Raw genomic sequence first — 19,750 nt, forward strand, 5'->3', positions numbered from 1 at the left:
GGGGCGTTATAATGTTACGGTCAATACCACTATTTGTTGGTAAAAGAGTAGCTCAAGAGTTGGCGGTGGGTGGTGATTACTAGCTGCCTTCCCCCTAGTCTTACACTGCTAAATTAGAGGCGGCTAGCGCAGATAACCCTATTATAGCTTTGCGTAAAATTCAAAACATACGAAACTAAAGTTATAAGTTCGCAGACTTTCTGCTGTGACACTGGGAGGCGCTATAAAACGAAAAGTAAAGTTTGAAAATAAAAAGAAACAAGACTTAATAAAATAGGATTATTTTATGAAATCGCCAACCAACAAAAAGTAACCGAGAATACACTGTATACCACAATGAAACACAGAACAAAAATAAGACCATAAACATGTGGTAACCAAACTGTATCATAAAATATTAAAGTCAATATTCTTAGTCAATATAACACCAGAACAGTACTTCAGAGCCTTGGATTTGGGTTAATAAAATGAAGCACACGTTAACAAATAAAGGAGTGAAACAGAATATCCAGTCTTTGGAAGTAACATTGAAACAAAACAACCAAATGGAATTGAAATACAATAAAAAAACAGGGAATGATAAACTGGAACACTGACCAGAGAAGAATACCGAAAATAAATTCACCAAGAACCACACACGTGACTACAAAATACCTAAGACGTTTAAGTACAGAATAAGGAAAAACTTTCCAGCTAATGTGTGTATGTTTTCTAAAACCAAAGCTACATCGGGATATCTGCTGAGTCCACGGAAGAGAATCGAGCTCCTGATTTTAGCGTCGTAAATCCGAGGTACTCCAGCCGATGAAAAGGTCATTACGAATTTCAGTAAATTAACGCAGGATCACCGTTGAAATCAGTAAAAAAGAACACTGGCCTTGAATTGGGTCCAGTGATCTTAAAGGTAATAATTAACAAAAGTTTAACAGTTTGATCGATTTTTTGATATTATACAATCAAGTTAAACCTATGTCGATTTTCATTGAGCTCAACACATAAACAGCTAATGTACCTGTTTCTTTTTTTGTTGACAAATAATCCCCACCAGGAGGCCATTAATATAAGTTAATAAGAAAATATACAACGTTTTTATCTTAGTTGCAAGATATTACACTGACCGAGAAAAGGACCAAAGTTTAATTAATTTATTTTGATTGGATTTTGCCTAAAAATACAAATACATTTAACAGAAGTTATACATAAAAAATTCTGTTTTAGGAGTGTTTTGTTCAGCTCATATTTTACTTTTAGTTTAAATAAAATATATAATATTTATGTATATGTCCGATCATCTCGTAAGTAATGTCCGAAAATTTAATACAGAAAGTGCATCATTATTTCTGTCTTGTAGAAGGCTTTAATAACTAAAATATGTAGTAGGACGTGTATAAAAATGTTCAATCAAATAAAAGAAACTAACCCAACTACACTTTTTCAGATCATTAATCAAATAAACCCTTATTAAGATAGATGTGTCTGAAGAGCACATTAGGCATATAATGCTTTATGAGTTTTAAAAAAGACAATAGTGCAGTAAAAACTACAGGAGACATTCAAGGTGTTTATGGTAAGGAGTCTCACAATGAAAGAAAATGTTGAAGGTGGTTTCAGAAGTTGAGATCAGATGACTACACCTTCAATGATGCGCCACGTTCAGGTCTTCCTGTTGAGTTTAGTAATGACTTGCCGCTGACTGCACTTGATGAACATTGTGCTGTAACAGTTGAAGAACTAGCGCAGAAGCTTAATTAAGCCCATTCATCAATCCACCGTCATCTGCAACAGTTTGGAAAGGTATCAAAACTTGGAAAGCGGTCCCCCCATCATTTAACAGAAGCCAACCTAAGAACAAGAGTGGACATTTGCACTTCTCTGCACTCTCGTGAACGTAACTCACCTTTACTGGACAGGTTAGTCACTGGAGATAAAAAAATAGATATTTTATAAAAATATTAAGCACCGTAGACAATGGTTCAGTGCAGATAGCACAGCCCAAAATGGATCTCCACCCTAGGAAACTCTTGTTAAACGTTTGGTGGAATATTGTTGGCGTGATCCACTTTGAGTTGCTGCCACTCAATGTAACAATTACATCAGACTTCTACTGTCTACAGTTAGAGCGTTTGAATGTTGCACAGAAAGAAAAGAGGCCTGCTTTGATCAATCGTAAAGGTGTTGTGAATAATGCACGACTCCATAGAGCAAGGATCACATCTGCAAAGATCGAAGAGCGAGACTGTGAAAAAATTCCACATCCTCCTTATTTTCCAGACCTTGCCCCATCTGATTATCATCTTCTGAAGTTTGCAGAATTATCTTAATGAAAAAGAGCTTAGAACACATGAAGGTGTTAAAACTACCCTCTCTACATTATTTTCCTCCAAACCCTAAGAATTATATAGAAGTGGCATTCAGAAGCTTGTGAATCGTTGGCAGGAAGTAATTAATAATAATGGAACACATATTATTGATTAAATAACATTAAAAGCGTTTGAAATCCTTTCTCTTTTTCTGAACCTAAAATCGAACATTACTTAATGACCTGATACATAACAGTATGATCATTATAGGTTTCAATATAAACGAGTTCATTTAGAATATTCTTTACGTTATTTGTAATATCTCAAAATGTGATGACCTGATAGAATATTCACCGGCTTATATCTGCATATCAGTCATGTTTGTCTGTGATAAAGATTTTCTAATTTTCTGGCCTCTGATTCCTCATTAGATCTGGCACGGCCAGATGGTTAGGGCGCTCGAGTCGTAATCTGAGGGTCGCGAGTTCGAATCCCCATCACACCAAACATGCTCGCCCTTTCAGGCGTGGGATAGTTATAACTTTACGATCAATCCCACTATTCGTTGGTAAAAGAGTGGCCCAAGAATTGGTGATGGGTGGTATTGACTTTACTAGTCTTATACCGCTAAATTAAGGACGGCTAGAGCATATAAACATTATATAGCTTTGCGCGAAATTAAAAAACAAACATTGAGTGGCGATTCTCCGTATAAGGTAATTACGATCGGCTTTCGCCAGTTAAATGCGTACATGCCGTTAATGGTGTACGATTTGCAAAAATTCCGTGCGAGTTTAGAAGTTAATCTATCAAGGGATTTTGGACAAGCCTTAGTTGAATTCTAAAAAAAAAAGCCTCACTGTATTAACTTTCTTATTTTAACAAGTTCCTTTTTGTTACTGTTGTTCTACTTTTAAAGTGCAGGTACTGAATTCCAAACTTTAACAGTATGAGCTCTCAAACTTACCTTTAAACTGCCGAATGGCTTTTACGAGTTTGGTGGCCATTGCAGTTTTACCCTCTTGCTACTTACCTTCTTAGTTTGGTTGTTTGTTTTTTTAATTTCGCACAAAGCTACTCGAGGGTTATCTGTGCTCACTTTCTTAGTACCAACGTATGACGCAGGTACACTCCATCCACGTGATGCTGAGGAGTAATTGTTTGTTTGTTTTGAATTTCGCGCAAAACTACACGAGGCCTATCTACGCTAGCCATCTTTACTTTCACAATTTAAGACTAGAGGGAAGGCAGCTATTCATCACCACTCACCGCCAATTCTTGGGCTATTCTTTGTACCAACGAATAGTGGTATTGACTGTAACATTATAACCCCCACACACACGACTGAAAGAGCGAGCATGTTTGGTGTGACATGGATTCGAATCCGCAACCCTCAGATTACTAGTCAAGTACTTTAGCCATCTGGCCGTGCCGGGCGCGAGGAAGTAAAGCCGTGTGGGACAAGTTTGCCCTTTCTAGTGGATTACGAGTGGGGGTAAATATTTTCATAGTTAGGATATAGAAGAAGAGCAGTTTTATTCTGGTTGATATGTATGCACTTATTCGTCTTAATTTGTTTATAACTAAAATGGAAAACTTAGTTTGTAATTTATATGGAAAGCAAACAGTTTTGCTTGTTTCCGTAAAACGTGAACGTATGGCCAATAACAAAAGTAACTTTACAATACAGACAAACTTTCTAGTTGACTTCCCAAGCAAACAAACAAAATTCACTAAAATAGGCAAATGATAACACTGGCAGTAAATAGTTTAGATTTATATCTAAATCCACAAAGGAATTTACAGAAGTATATTTTATACACGGGGAGATTTTTACACTATTTTTAAACTAAAATATATAAAGTATTCAAAGTGCAATTCAGTTTTCATTTTATCTCTAACATTTATCGAATGAGCTCGCACCTCAGTTATCTATCTCTATTGTAAACGTCAGTGGGTCAGAGACCTCTAGTGTGTCTCGCTATAAACAAGTCCAATATCTATGTACTACCTTGGGCATATATTTTAGTTTTTATAGAAATGTGAAAAAAAGGTTTTTTTTTTATTCGATCGTATCTAATGGTTCATATTCCAAAAAAATACCTGACAACTTGCAGAAAAGATTACCCGATAGAGATAGTTGCTTACTCTGTAATACATTTAAGCAGATATCTTAAAACGATAATAAATAACTGTCTTTCGCTTTTCGTATTGTCAGTCAACTTGCCTCTTGAAGTTGATCATTGGCAATGTACGAACTTGCACGGTGAGTTGCTCGAGGGTTGAATGAAACACGGTACAAAACACGCACATACACACACGAGTGTCTCACGCGCTAGTGCTAGTGAGACATGATAGGACATTGGCCTAGTTTCTACAAAGTGCGCGGACTTTCTGCTACGTGAAACCGAGAGTTCACTCTCCTAAAGTAGAAGCGCGCGCCCTAGTGGGCGATCCACGTTAGTGTCGAAGACCCCAGTTAAATCACCGACAACTGCAAGTACGATAAAACTAGTGATAGCTAAATCAGGTCATGTGGATTTACTTCAACTGTTACCATAAATATCACACACTCCTACAACTACCACCAATTATTTTTGTATTTATCTCGAGTGAGAGTGAAAGACAAGATGAAATCAATTAAATTTCCCAAGAATGAAATCCAAAAGTTTTACACAACTATCTTAAAAGTTTACTAATGATATGTACATGGGGGGCTTAAACCCCTTTTCTCTTTCATGCCCCAAAAGTGTAAGTTTTTTTCTCTCGGTTATAAAAAATTGTCCACAGTTATTCAAAGGCACTCATAACTTCACACCTTGTTTGCTGTGAAGTGGACAGGCATAAAAAGGATCAGTTAGGTTTTCATGGGTTTCTTTTTATGTCCACTAGAGACAGCTCACAGTCTCCCCTAGAGCACACATCCAGTCTTTCCTTACGATGCTTGAACAGTGCCCTTCGTTGTCAGTGGACCTCTGCCCTTTTCCCGTACACTACTGAGGCTTATTAATGCATCGACTTTTCCCGCGTTGTAAATGCGTCAGTTTTAGTAGTAAAGTATTAAACAACATAAGAAAAAAAGTTTGGGTGTTGTAGTTGTAATTGAATGAAAAACATTTGTCATTCTAAAAATCCACAAGTGAAAAGAAAAAAAAAAAAAGACTTAAAAATTTCAAGCACTCTACTTCTACCATGTTCAGTGCCGACAAGGACTTTCGTTTAATACCAAGGCTCTACAGGCCGGCTGGGATACAACAGATGTAATAATGGTCTAGGCACCATACATGTAATTACTTTTCATAAACAACAACCTAAAGGGGGCGAATCAGATTAAGCAAGTAAATAGCAAATACATAAACAACAACCGCCAAAGAGTGAACTAGATTAAACAAGTAATAGCAGCTACATAAGCAACAACTACTAGAGGGCGAACCAGCTTAACAAAGTGATTTGCAACCTTATAAACAACACCCACCCAACTAGATCAAGCAAGTGAATAGCAACTATTATTTTATTTACTTCATTTATAAACCAGATTTTCTAGGTAAGAATTTATATCACAACATTATTTATTTCATTTTAACACTAATTATCTGTCAGTTTCGCTTTGAGTACATTAAGTATAAACACCAGAATTCCGCTCTTGTAATGATCGTGATTAAGAAAAATGTACGGCCTCATAACATACTAAGTACTACATTTGACCTAGCCCTTGTTCTTTAAACCTTTACATTAAGTAACTTCTCAGATTGAAGTCGAAGGAGGTCATTAACCTTTTCTAGAGGGCGGGCGATATTACCGTCAACTTTATAGTAAAAAGACAGAAAACAACATATCGATAATTGGTGTAAATACAGCTTCCAGATAACCACTATTTCTTTCGTATTTCAACCGGACTAATGAGTCCTATTATCATGAGAGAGGATCTGTCGACTGTGGATATAAAAATGTTTTTATGTTTAATATCGGTTTTAAAATATAGTTACTACCAGCAGTATTAGAGTGAGTAGGAGTTATCTCTGCTACTCTACCAGTCAATACCCAATATCAGTAGAACAAACATCTGTGGAAATTTGAGTTGCATAGAGATTTCTGGTAAGATTTATTAGAGAACAGTAAACCTGTTGCCAATATAAACTGGTAGACGTAGTTTGATTGCTATATTATGACTCTTCTCTGCTTTCACTCAGAAGTTGTTGGAATAAATCAAACCTGGCATGATGATCGCGTGGAATACTTGCTGATTTATACATTTTATAATACGTGTATAACGTTTCAAGTTGAATTGTATTCGTCACAGTGAACATGTATTTATACAAAATTTAAATACTATATAGCACTGATGCTACTTATTTACTCTTCTGCTTGTCTGACGAAAAAATATATACACATACCGTTGATGTTACTGATAAACTGAGTCATCGAAGGTAGACGGAGGTTATGATTTTACCCCTGCACGTTTGTGTATGTCCGCAAATGTATCAAAAACGAGTAATGGAGTTGGACAAATGTTGGTAGACTATAATCCAACTTAGAAGAGACAAGACCTTGGCAATTCAAGGTCACAAAAGTAAAAAATAAATAAATCCCCGTCTGTTGAGATGGGGACTGACTTATTACACTATTCTTATTCTATAACTCAAGAAAACAAAATTTTGATGAAACTTGATGGATATTTGTAGAATAGTATTCCTCAGTGTCTAACATAAAATGATCAGTGTCCGTTGATAACGACGGACATACGGACACATTTTTGTATTTTTTGAGAGCCAAATTCGATCAACGCTGCATATTTTTAAGATTCGCGTCTCGTAGCCACAGAAACACTCTCGGCACTTTGTGTTATGGTACGTTGAAACAGAGACAGCTAACTAAGCTCATTTAATCGATCAGACAACAGCAGCCCCAGAAATGGCGGTGGGTATTGCTATTTATCTGTCTATCCCATTAGTTTTCTCATATCATAATTGGGGGGCCCGGCATGGCCAAGCGTGTTAAGGTGTGCGACTCGTAATCTGATGGTCGCGGGTTCGCATCCCCGTCGCGCCAAACATGCTCGCCCTCCTAGCCATGGGGCGTTATAATATTACGGTCAATCCCACTATTCGTTGGTGAAAGAGTAGCCCAAGAGTTGGCGGTGGGTGATGACTAGCTGCCTTCCCTCTCGATTTACACTACTAAATTAGGGACAGCTAACAGAGATAGCTCTCGAGTAGCTTTGTGCAAAATTAAAAAAAAAAAACATAATTGGGGACAGCTGTGCTGTAAACAAGCTGTGTAAAGTTACGCGAAAATTGTACAACCAGAAAACATAAATTAAAATTAAATTAGAGATTAAAACTACATCTACAGATTATCACAACTTATAAAAACTTGAAGTTTATTAATTAAACGCAAAGCTAAAAAAAAATTTGCTTGATATCGAATCCACTACTTAACTTATTACAATGCACCGTTTCTTGTTTGGTTTAAGGTTTCGCGAAGAGCAACACGAGGGCTACTTGCGCTAGCAATCCCTAATTTAACAGTGAAAAAGGGATAGTCTTCCCCTCAGTGGACTCAGCAGATAGTCCGATGTTGCTTTACTATAAGAAAACACACCCACACAGCTAGTCATTACCATTCACCTACAACTCTTGGGTTACCCTTGGGAATAGTGTGATTGGCCATTACATTATAACGCCCCCCCCCTCCGAATGAAAGTTCGGCGGGTATGTATAGTGGAAAGAGGATTCGAACCCCCGACCCTTAGGTAGCCAACCGCCCTTAGCACCTGGCCATGCCGTACTTCTTGTTCGAAAAACGTTTTATTTCTCTGTGTTCTCTAAACAATAATTTTAATACAAGTTATAATGGAACACAACAGCATCAAGCTACATTCATATATTCATACGTATCTACCTATATTTCTATACACGCACAACTCTAGCATAACTACGGTAAATATAACATTTCATAGGTTTTTTTTTTATATAAATATGGAATCAAAAATCAAACTTTTAATCCAGTTTGATTAAAGCACTGGTTTCCGAACCAGTGTGTAATACAAATTTTAGCCCTCCATTTGTACGACTGGTTTCAAACAGTCGAAATGTAGCCTGTCCGGAAAATGGGTATAATTTCCTAGTATTTAGATGAAACAAATGGGTGTTGTTGTTCTACTTTGGTATTTGCAACAATATATAGCCTGCACACTCTAAATAATTTTCCAATAGCGACTGTAGTATAAGGAAATACTTCATGTGAAATTTTGACCTAGACCTTAAAACCAGTGAGGCCAATTATTTATTAAAGATAAAAACGAGTTATCATGTTAATACTTACACACATTTCAAATATGTTTCTGGATTTCCCCCTTCTTAATTTTTTTTTTTTTCTATGATGAAGATATGAAGTTTCCCAATTTGCTGGTTGATGTGGCACTGGAAGACCAACTCCAGGATGTACTAGTTTTATTGTAGGTACAATATCTGGATGTTTAATCTATTATCTAGTTTGCCTGAATGTGCTAAACATTAGTTTTGCGAAAATAACAATTAGATGATATTTGGTTTGTTTTTGAATTTCGCGCAAAGCTACACGAGGGCTAGCTGTCCGTAATTTAGCAGTGTAAGTCTAGAGGAAAGGCAGCTAGTCATCACAACCCACCGCCAACTCTTGAGCTATTCTTTTACCAACGAATAGTGGGATTGACCGTAAAATTATAACACCCCCACGGCTGAAAGAGCAAGCATGTTTGGTGTAACGGGGATTCAAGCCCGTGACCCTCGGATTACGATTCGAGTGCCTTAACCACCTGGCCATACTGGGCCTGATGATACTTGGACTTGTGCCATAGCATGGGAACTACAAATGGCATTCCAGCTCTCTCTATGGAGCCACTGTGTCAAACCATATACGCAAACTGACCAACAGATATATAAATCCTTATGCTTTTCTTGGTCACCAATTTTACACCCAAAATAGTGGTAGGAAGCTACCTTTACCTTGTGTGTGACATTTTTATTATAATTTCCATAAATGTAGCAGAAACTGTTTGAGTGATTTTTCCACTTTTTTAGATTTTACTTGATCTGTTTTTCTAACTATATATAAAAGAATTTATGTTTACAGAACTCGAGCTTAAAAGACTTCAAAACACAGGATTTTGCAGAATTTGATTATGACGCGGAAATTATGCGAGGAATAAGATCAGACTTTGTTTTGACTGTGCACAGAGCAAGGCGAAGTAACCAACTGAGTGAGTGAGAAGCAGCTGAGATAGAGAAGGGAAGGCATCTGACTCCTCCATTTTATTGTTGACTTTGGGAACATCTCGACTGTTCTAGAAACCTGAGTACGTGAGAGTTTCGTGGTTCCCAGACGGAGAAAAGTGGGCGTAGGAATGAACCAAAAATCGTGGAGTTCGCTAGAATTATATCGAAAACAAACACCATATATGAATAATATATTTGAAATTTTACACCTAAATAGTACAGACGATATTGAAATTATCAAAAATGTATCCTTTTTATTCATTAAACTGTCCAAGTAAACTTAACTTCTCAATATAAATCTATTGCATAGAGTTTATTTCATAGTATTTCAATATAAATTTCACGATATAACATACAGAGATATTACAATAACTCAAAATATAGAAAAGATGGTCGAATTCTGACTACAATTTTGAAATCAGGACCATCAAATTATCCTAATGCCTTAGGTTTTCTCCAGTAGCATTTTTTGTTGTTGTTGTCCAATGAGTGTTATGAAAAATTGTGAAATAAATTGAATTTGTATAATAACAAAAGAAAATTTAGTTAGAATAAGATATTAACATATTTTAAAAGGAATATAAAGAAAGTATAATGAATACGCTTTGATTTCACTTGCCGAGAAGTATATTTAATATATTAATTTCTGCGTGTATATCATGAAAACACAAAATATCCAGATAGTTACTTACCATTCAGTATACTTGTATGTAATTTAGGTTATTTATGTTTAGTTGAAAAGTAATATTTGAATATTTTATTACATATTTTCTGTAAAATTACATCATGAAGAATGATATTTGGAATCACGAAGCTAGAAGTGTCAAATACAAAATAAAAGTTTGTTGACCAATTTTAATGAAACTTAAAGAGCTGAAAGAGTTCCAGGTAGTTCCACTCGACTCATAATTCGAGGGTCGCGGGTTTGAATCTCCTTACACCAAATATGCTCGCCTTTTCAGCTTTGATGAAGTTATAATGTGATAGTCAATCCCATTATTCGTTGGTAAAAGAGTAGCCCAAAAGTTGGCGGTGTGTGGTGATGACTAGATGCTTTTTCTCCAGTCTTATACTGCTAAATTGGGGACGGCTAGCGCAGGTAGCCCTCGTGTAGCTTTGCGTGAATTTCAGAAAACAAAAACAAACTGCAGGAGTGTACAAAAGCCTTCCTCCTACCAAGCAATACTTATTTGTTCCCAACTATCTTCAATTTACGTGCTTTGGTATAATAAACATTTAACGATTATATTTATTAGTTGAATAAAACAGCAGGCACTAGTCCGAAACGATAAAAAATCCAAATGATTGCTTACTGTACAGTATACCTGTATTTCGTCAACCATTTTTCTTTAATTGTTGAAAACACTCCAAATTAAATTCTCATTACAAATTACCCACACTAGAAGTGAACGTGTGGGGTTATATGAGGTCAATAGCCTAGTAACTTCACATGGTGCGAGTTCGAATACCATAGATTCTGTCCCAACCCTGATGAAGTCCAACGTGGATAAAACAGGCAGATGTCATGAGTGGCAAAACAGGGCGAGTCCAGGTGGATATATAAAGCCCGCTTAATGTACATATACTCGATTGTACAGGTATAGGTTGGGCTTCAACAATATACACTGTTTCACGATTGTAGGTCATGACGGCTCCATGTTATAAATTATAACTGTTGTCTGCTTTGGAAAAATACGAGACTAGATAAAACAGTGTACAATAAAAAGTAATTCAAATGGCAGTTAAAAAAAGACAAACAAACATAATTTTTGCTTGAAACTCGATATCCGCATTGTTCTTTCAACACGAAGTATTCGTACTATGACGTCAACTACATTTAACGTCTTTAACTGGTTTTTACAGCTTGTTCGTATTGCCATCACTTGGGCAGTTGTGCAGGTAATTTTCCGCCAATCTCAATGAGTTTTCACGGCTCGGATTAGTTGATAATGTGTCAGAACTCTCTAATGTTTTGTATTAAGTTCTTCCTTGTTCACCTTCGTATTTCTTTCTCCTACTAAAACACTCTGTAATATGACTCGGAGAGGCCACTAGCCCTTATGTAAATAGAGTCATAGACAGAGAACTGCAGCTGTCCACTTTTGACAATGGATAGGAATCATGTTCTTTTTCGGACCGACAGGATGGTAATCATCACTGATTTTATGTACTGTCCAATCTGGGGATCTGTAGCAAATTATGCAGTAATTTCATTTCTATAACTTCTTCTTTTTCTGTTGTAAGAGCCCAACTGTCGTATCCGTATAAGAATATTGATTGTACCAGTACCTACAGAAACTTCTATATAAATATCAATAAAAATCTAAATTCCTTTAATACTTTGAAAATGCTTTTTATGGACAATTTTAAATGTATAACAAAACGTACCTGTTTTACCGCATGATTATCAGAAAGGCTATTTTTCAATCAAGAATATTTATCAAAAAGTCATCCGATAACCTAAATAGTGTACGATTCCCAGTGACGCATTTAGGTAGGGACTAGAGGGGGCTCAGTCCCAGAGTTCGTGGACTTAATGGGGGCCTATTGATAATTTTATTCTATGTAAAATAAACCTTTATGATTTCAAGTAATGCAGTTCTACGTCTGGTCTAGGATGACATATAAATGTATATTATTTATCACAAGCTATGGACAACTCTGAAATAGTGAGATATGCACGCTCTTCGTAATCGTTCGTTCATTTATCGTACCAATAAAAGTAACATCATGCTTTATTTTCAAAGCCGTGTGAAAGTGAGTCTAATACTGAGAGAAGTGTACAGGCCATTACTTTTGTAATTTTAAACTTTCAAAATAATAATAATTATGCGATGTAATATTTTCAAGATAATAATGTTTCCTAAATTCCGTATGTTCTCAAGTACCTGTACACTACATACATATCTAATTACAAAATGAATAAAATTCTTACCTAGTTTGTTTGTTGTTGGTTTGTTTTGTTGTTGTTTTTTTTTGGGGGGGAGTGAAACAAACTCATTCAAAGGAAGTTGTTACATAAAACCTTTCCTATTTTTAGAAATTAATTTTGCAGTATGGAAACCCTGACCTATATTTGTTTCGTCCAACACTTTATCAAGAAATTCGATTTAGTTAAATCATACTAACTTGTCGTTCTTCAAGTCCTTTCTCAAAACAAGTGTTGGCTCTGATCCATATTTTACCAGCAAGCTTGACATTGAAACCTACATCATCAAGGATAAACTCTGAACTGCGGAAGCCATTCAAACTATGCTGTGATGTATAGCGTACTAACGTATCTTTAACCTCCCATTGGCTGTTCAATCCGTTCACAATCCGCAATATAACTGTGTTATAAATTCTTTCACTTTCGATCTCGAAAAAGCTAAGTTAACTAGATGAAAAGGCACGTTTTTTCTTTGTTTGTCTGTTTTTTTAAATCAAAATCTTATCATTCTATTTTCTGATCTGTACAGAAACGTCTTATAAAAAACTTGTCCAATAATGTCGCGTGCTACGTAGTATAGTACAATATGACCTTGAGAATTCCCTCACGTGAGCACGTGATCCACGTACATACTTTAGACCTTGGAATACTGTCCAGCACTCCGGACTTCCTCTGTTGTTAGTTCAAATTACGTTAAGAAAAAAACGGTAAACGCGCTGACTAATTCATAATAACGTTTTTTTGATATAGACAAGTTTTGATTCAAGATTAGTTTTCCAAATTAGATAAGTATTACAGCCATCTGTATTATGACATCAAAGGATAAAGTCTAACATACATTACTGTAAATATAGCCGCTACATTATTAAGTGTTACCAAACTGATACACAGCCATAAATATAACAAGGTTATAATGTTTATTCTGCTGTAAATGAAGACTTATGGAATTTTGTCTTGATTGATAACAAATTTTAAAGGATACGTTAAGAAAATAAAATTTAAAAAGAAAATTTGTTTTTCTTCGGATTTCTTTCACCAATATATTATAAGATTTTCATTATACCTTTGAGAACGTTTATTTCAAAAATCTAATGTCCCTTAACAGTAACTTTGCTATTTTTTCGTACAGTATTTTATGGAAATTATCAAATAACTCACATTTATCGCGACTTCGTACTTTATAGGAAAATAATAACAGCGATGAGGTATTTCTTGTTCGACATTTTTCTATAACAATCTTCTGTAGTTTACACTTCTCTGGTTATGAAGTTAGACCGGTTTCAAGCTTCAAACTGATTGCAACATGAACGTCACACGACAGACAAGGAAAGGTGTATTTCAGTATAACCCTAAACATAACTACATTTGTTTATCAGTAAACTCTGAAGAAATATTAGTCGCAATCTTTTGTTATTCTACTTCTGAAAATTCTTCTTTTGTCTGATAGATGCTTTTTTTTAAATTCTTCTAACATGATTAACACTTCTTGAAAGAAATTATCTATCTCCTTCTCGTGTGAGAAACTACCATAGCCAACATTTCCATAACGTGTATACATAATGTATACTTTCATCTCGTACGTCATGGTCATTTTACAATGACACAAATACATAATAAACATTGGCTACGCATAATTTGATCACGCTCTTATGTTAACTACAGTTATTAGTTCAGTAAAAAAAATGGTTCAGAAAATTATATTTGTTAAAGCATCTTATATTTAGCGCCATAAGTAATACTCATACTATACGGTAGGTTTGTGGACTTACAACGCTAAAATTCGGTGTTCAACTCCATGTGGTAAACAGTGTTGACAGCCAATTATATGCAACTTTGCACTTACGAACCTTATATCATTCAAATTCTTACTAACAGTGACATCTGTCGGTCTAATTTGTTACACATAACTTTAATAAATTACCAATAATTATATTACAGAACAGTGCACTATTTTTAAAACTTCTCACAACGCGTAATTTACAAAACCAATAAGGTATATCACTGAACAGTGGTATTATGTATGAAGCATTGAAATATATCTAAAAATTACAGTTGAGCACTTGGATAAACTTGATTCTAATGGCAACACGCGAAACTAAAAACGGCAAAAATACTTTTTATTTTCTTTAACAAAAAGGTTTTTGTTTGTTTTTGCACAAGTTGTGATAACATGTTTGATCATGGGTAGCATGTCAAAACCCGAATTAAAAATTACATGAAAATACTCGTTAAACAGCTTTTTTTGTAACAACTCTATTTAACCATTCTTTGAACATGATCAGCACGAGTCAACAAGAGCTAGTTAGACAAACAATACAGCAAAAATAGTGGTAATAGAACACGGTTCGCTCCAGGCGACATTCAGGGTCACAGCTTACGAAAAATTAGTATATATTTTTTATTTATGACAGGAAGAAACTAAACATCGGATTTTGTTCACAGAAATCAACATCAAAACAGTATTCTTTCAACAAGTACACATATGAGAAAAACTGTTTATTTGATGATTGGCTCATTCATCAAATATGGTTCGACTCTTTCAAGAAACGAAGAAAATAAAGATTATTCTGAGAATCCTAATGTATATATTAACAACATACTATCTTTCTATTCCTCTGACTGTATGACAGCTTGCTTGTTTATTTAACAAGATGGCTAGCTATTAGGGCACTTACGTGCCTTTCGCTTATTTCATCCACCCATGCTTAACAGTTTTGCATCTTGGTATGCGAATTGAAAAAAACGAAAAAGTATTTGCAGAGAAATTTATTTTGAATTTTGCGCAAAGCTACACGAGGGCTATCTGCGCTATCCGTCCTTAATTTAGCAGTGAAAGACTAGAGGGAAGGCAGCTAGTCATCACCCCCCACCTCCAACTCTTGGGCTATTCTTTTAAAAACGGATGGAAAAGCATATTTGGTAGGTAGGGGATTCGAGTTCGCACCCTTCAGATTGCGAGTAAAGTCGTCTGACCACGAGGTCATGCCAGACCAGGTGAAGGGTAATGAATAGTATCAGTAAATAGTCTTCAGTTATTCTAAACACAAAATACCAACTTTGTATATTGTTTTTCAACTGTTGACCAGACTGAAGGCAACTGCTCAACATCTCATTCCAACACACCATCCGCGCTGATGGATTGACAGACACTTCTATAATAAACTACAGCTTAAAGCGCAGGGGAATATTTTGTGATATCGCACAGATTTGAATCCATATCGTTACGAAACCCATAGCTCTATCACAGGGTTAATTCATGCCCATAAACACGTTTATGGGTTTTTAACCGTGAGCGATAAGGATGGCATATTAATTTTAAGCAACAGGTCGATATTATTAATTAACCAGATTAATTAACTTAATTTCAATGTGTGTGTGCATATAGCAAAGACTAGTTAGAGAAAGTGTTTATTATCGTTTATTAACATTTGACTTGTCTGTAATGAATCTATTATTGGTTACCCTCGTCCCCTCGGAATTAGAAATTAAAGTTTATGAAAGTAGTTATGTTACAGCAACTTAATCGCAAAAGTTCGAATATCAAATTATTTCGTTTTAATATTTAAACCACTGTCAGTAACATTACAAAATATAAAAAATGACAAACATATTAATATACATATATCATTTATATATGTCTGTCAATAAGCTTGGCCCGGCATGGCCAAGCGCATTAAGGCGTGCGCTTCGTAATCTGAGGGTCGCGGGTTCGCGCCCGAGTAGTGCCAAACATGCTCGCCCTCCCAGCCGTGGGGGGCGTTATTATGTGACGGTCAATCCCAATTTTCCTTGGTAAAAGAGTAGCCCAATAGTTGGCGGTGGGTGGTGATGACTAGCTGCCTTCCCTCTAGTCTTACACTGCTAAATTAGGGACGGCTAGCACAGATAGCCCTCGAGTAGCTTTGTGCGAAATTCCAAAAGAAACTGTCAATAAGCGATTTTCAAATAACCCCCCAAAATAACAATTTTTAAATATCATAACACTCGTACTCTGGACAGTATTATTAATGTTTATAAACCGAATATATGTTACCATGTGTCACGTTTACAGCAACTTAAATAAATCAATTTGTTTTTTAACTTGACATTCCTACAGTCAGCCCCCCAGTGGCACAGCGGTATGTATGCGGACTTAAAACGCTAGAAACAGAGTTTCGATACTTGTGGTGGGCAGAACACAGATAGTTCATTGTATAGCTTTGTGCTTAACTACAAACAAACAGCCCTACAGTCAGACATCATCGAGCTGTGTGCCAGAAATCCAAAGAAGCCATAAAGGGACTTCTACTAGTAAGTAGATAAAACAGCATATAATTCAATACTTGACAGCTTAAGAATCAACCAAACACACCTGCATGCGATCGTCTCAGGTCTATTTATCATTACTTATTTTCCATGATTTACATTTACTATTTTAAATTTTAATAAGGTTTCTTTATACAACAGACCATTATTAAAATCCACTGTGCTTTCATATCTGTTCGTGTAACGACGAGTGAATTTTTTTCAATGCATTTTTACGAAATGAATGCCAACATATAGGAAATGTTTTTTAGAAATTTTAGAAAGGTTTCTCAAATGCTGATATCACTCATGGTCGAGCGTGGCTTAACAGTTAGAATTCCGGACTGATTCATGAGGTCCATGGTTTGTGTCCCATAGTAAAATAACAAAAATCGTGCTCTTCGCTTTGTGGCCGCGAATTCGATATAAGAGTAACAGCCATATCTCACTCTTCGGACAGACAAGATTAACTTCAAAAGTTAGCGACAAATGCTATTGGCTAGCTGCCTTCCAAATTATTAGTCCTAAGGTAGGTCGGCTATAGTGCAGATAACCTAGTCTAGATTTGCACGGTTGTCCGAAAACAAACAAACAAAAAGAACACCTTTTTTTATAACTATCTATACTAACACAAGATAAATAAAAAACTGAAAATTTAAAAACCTGTAAATGGGATCATAAAAAATAAGTAAAGAAACAAGGTTCGAGATACTGTAGATATTAGTTACTCAAATTACAAACTTCCATTCCGACTCCACGCTGATACCAAGAATTGCATTTGGTATCCTACCTTGAATATTACGTAATCGAATCCTTATGTTAAGTATATATTATGATGCGAATGAACTTAACAAGTTTTATAATATTAAGTACGTCATAATTAATCAAACGACTGGAAGTACAGGTAACTACGCTTAAAATACAATATTTTGATATAAATTAGATCTTACTATGCGTAAGTAATTGAAAAAAATGTTTTCAACCAGTACGATGGATCTATGTTTATACAGAGATGTATAGGTAATTAATACTGTGTGGTACTAATCAACTGAGTTGTGCTCCGCGTGTGCACCTATGTACACTTCACATTTTTCATGAACTTCAAGGTCAAGTCGAGTCTAAAACGAACTGAAAAAATTCACTATGAGATATTTAGATGTTGTGGAAAATAATTAACTTACTTGAAAACGTAATTTCTGATACTTACAGTTGGTTGTTTTCAACCTGAAAGGCACTTTATGAGCTTGAGGACCAAGTGAGAGGTCCAATGTTCAGGCATAGCTGCCCCTAATTTAGAACTACTAACAGATATAAGAGATCCATGCAGTAACATCTGCAACCAACACGGATTTTCTTAATCATCTGATCTGACTGTCACCTTTAAAAGTGTCTAAAGTGAAGGACGTCTTCAGTTGACCACCAGGTAACGCTCGACTCTACTGCTATGGAAATCCAGTACTTACTTGTGTACAAAAGAAAATAAATTTATCTTATTTTGGGTTTCCCTTTCGATACTCAGCAGTAATCTTCAGAGCTTATAACGCTAAGATTCAAGGTTTAATCTCTCTGGTGGGCATAGCAAATAACCTATTGTACAGCTATGTACTTGAAATAACAAATATAGATTGAGAAACCTGTTATTGAAATGCAGTTCTTAATGTTTAATCATAAGCTAATAAGTGAAAAAAAAAATGTGTGTGTGTGTGTGCTGTGTTCACAACGGTGATTCGAGCCCTGGATTTATGGACTCTATGTTCACAAATCTACCGCTGACCAACCAGGGACAAGAAGAACAAAGTATATTTAAAAATAAGTACGTATTACGATAACGGCATCTTACGATAGTAAGCTGTTTAAAACGTTTCGGAAGTAAGTTACAGGGGTGTGTGTAAGGGTGTGAGCTCAGATTAAACAATCATTATTTATTCTTTCAGTGTCTGTATTACATACGTTATCGCCAGGTACGATATTTGTGCGATAATTTGAACTTGAAAAAATATAATTTGGTGGTTTTGATAAATCAACAAATCAAGTCTCTGAAATCTGGCTCTTAAAACAGTGAACTGAAACAATGAAAAATACCGTAACACTGCTGTAAAACTTTTAATTTAATAAAATCAGGTACCTTTGAATCATTTTTATTTATTCTAAGTTTAGCGAAATAAATCGAATGGCCAGAGATGTAACATGGGCCCGGAACGTCCACGTAATTAACTTGTATTTTAATTATATAAAAGCTGTAATAGTAACATAATACTTCGCAAAACCTTTTGTTTTGAATATAATATTAGATTTGTTCATTTTAAGACAAACCAAATGCTAAACTTTTATGATTAAAAATAAATAACACGAGATTATTTCAAAACTGAAAGAGATTCCAAAATGAATTAATATTTCTGTTAAGCAATATGACGTAGTAACATACCATGCCAATCTCTTTTATTATTATTATTATTTGCATTTATACAACGAATAACAATGAGTCATTGTATTACTACATTTCTATTCAACTTATACTTTATTTTATTATTAAGTCCCAATGGTTCAACAGTAAGCTTCAGTGCTAAACATTCTTAGTTCAATCCCTGCAGCTGAATTAATGAAGGTAGACTACTGGGTAGATTTCTTTGCGATAAAACAGACAAATAATACCATATTTTAAAATGATCGCTATTTTCTGCTATCTGTTTGTCAGATATATAAGCACAACGCGTTTAGTAGCTCAAACTTTACAGTGAAAATCAAACTGAATTGTAAGGACATTCGCCCTAGTTCAGGAACAAACATTTATTGTTAATTAATGGTATTTTCAAAATTTAGTTCTTCAGCGCAATACACAACTAACAACAACACTAAAAGTCATAAAAATCTAATATTTTAGCCCCCAAGGTGTGAAGATATAATTCCTAAAAGCAGCCCTCCAACTTTCAAAGAAGCAAACAAAAACTTAACGTCTTCTCTGACTTTAACTATTTTTAACT

General features: G+C 35.3%; 1 protein-coding gene across 3 annotated transcripts in view; it reads right to left on the bottom strand.

The window, feature by feature from the left end:
- The window catches only part of LOC143230812 (uncharacterized), a 148,624-nt gene that overhangs the window by 127,050 nt on the left and 1,824 nt on the right, over nucleotides 1–19,750 (bottom strand). Inside the window, exon 1 of one of the 3 annotated variants that reach the window (XM_076464985.1) lies at nucleotides 12,686–13,007. The exons of the other annotated variants lie outside the window; for them this stretch is intronic. The gene's annotated coding sequence lies outside the window, so the exon portion shown is untranslated. Of the gene's footprint in view, nucleotides 1–12,685; nucleotides 13,008–19,750 lie in introns of those variants that run through there. 3 annotated transcript variants of the gene reach the window in all.

The sequence above is a fragment of the Tachypleus tridentatus genome, chromosome 10 (genome assembly GCF_004210375.1).
Source record: "Tachypleus tridentatus isolate NWPU-2018 chromosome 10, ASM421037v1, whole genome shotgun sequence".
In the NCBI taxonomy this organism is placed as follows: Eukaryota; Metazoa; Arthropoda; class Merostomata; order Xiphosura; family Limulidae; genus Tachypleus; species Tachypleus tridentatus.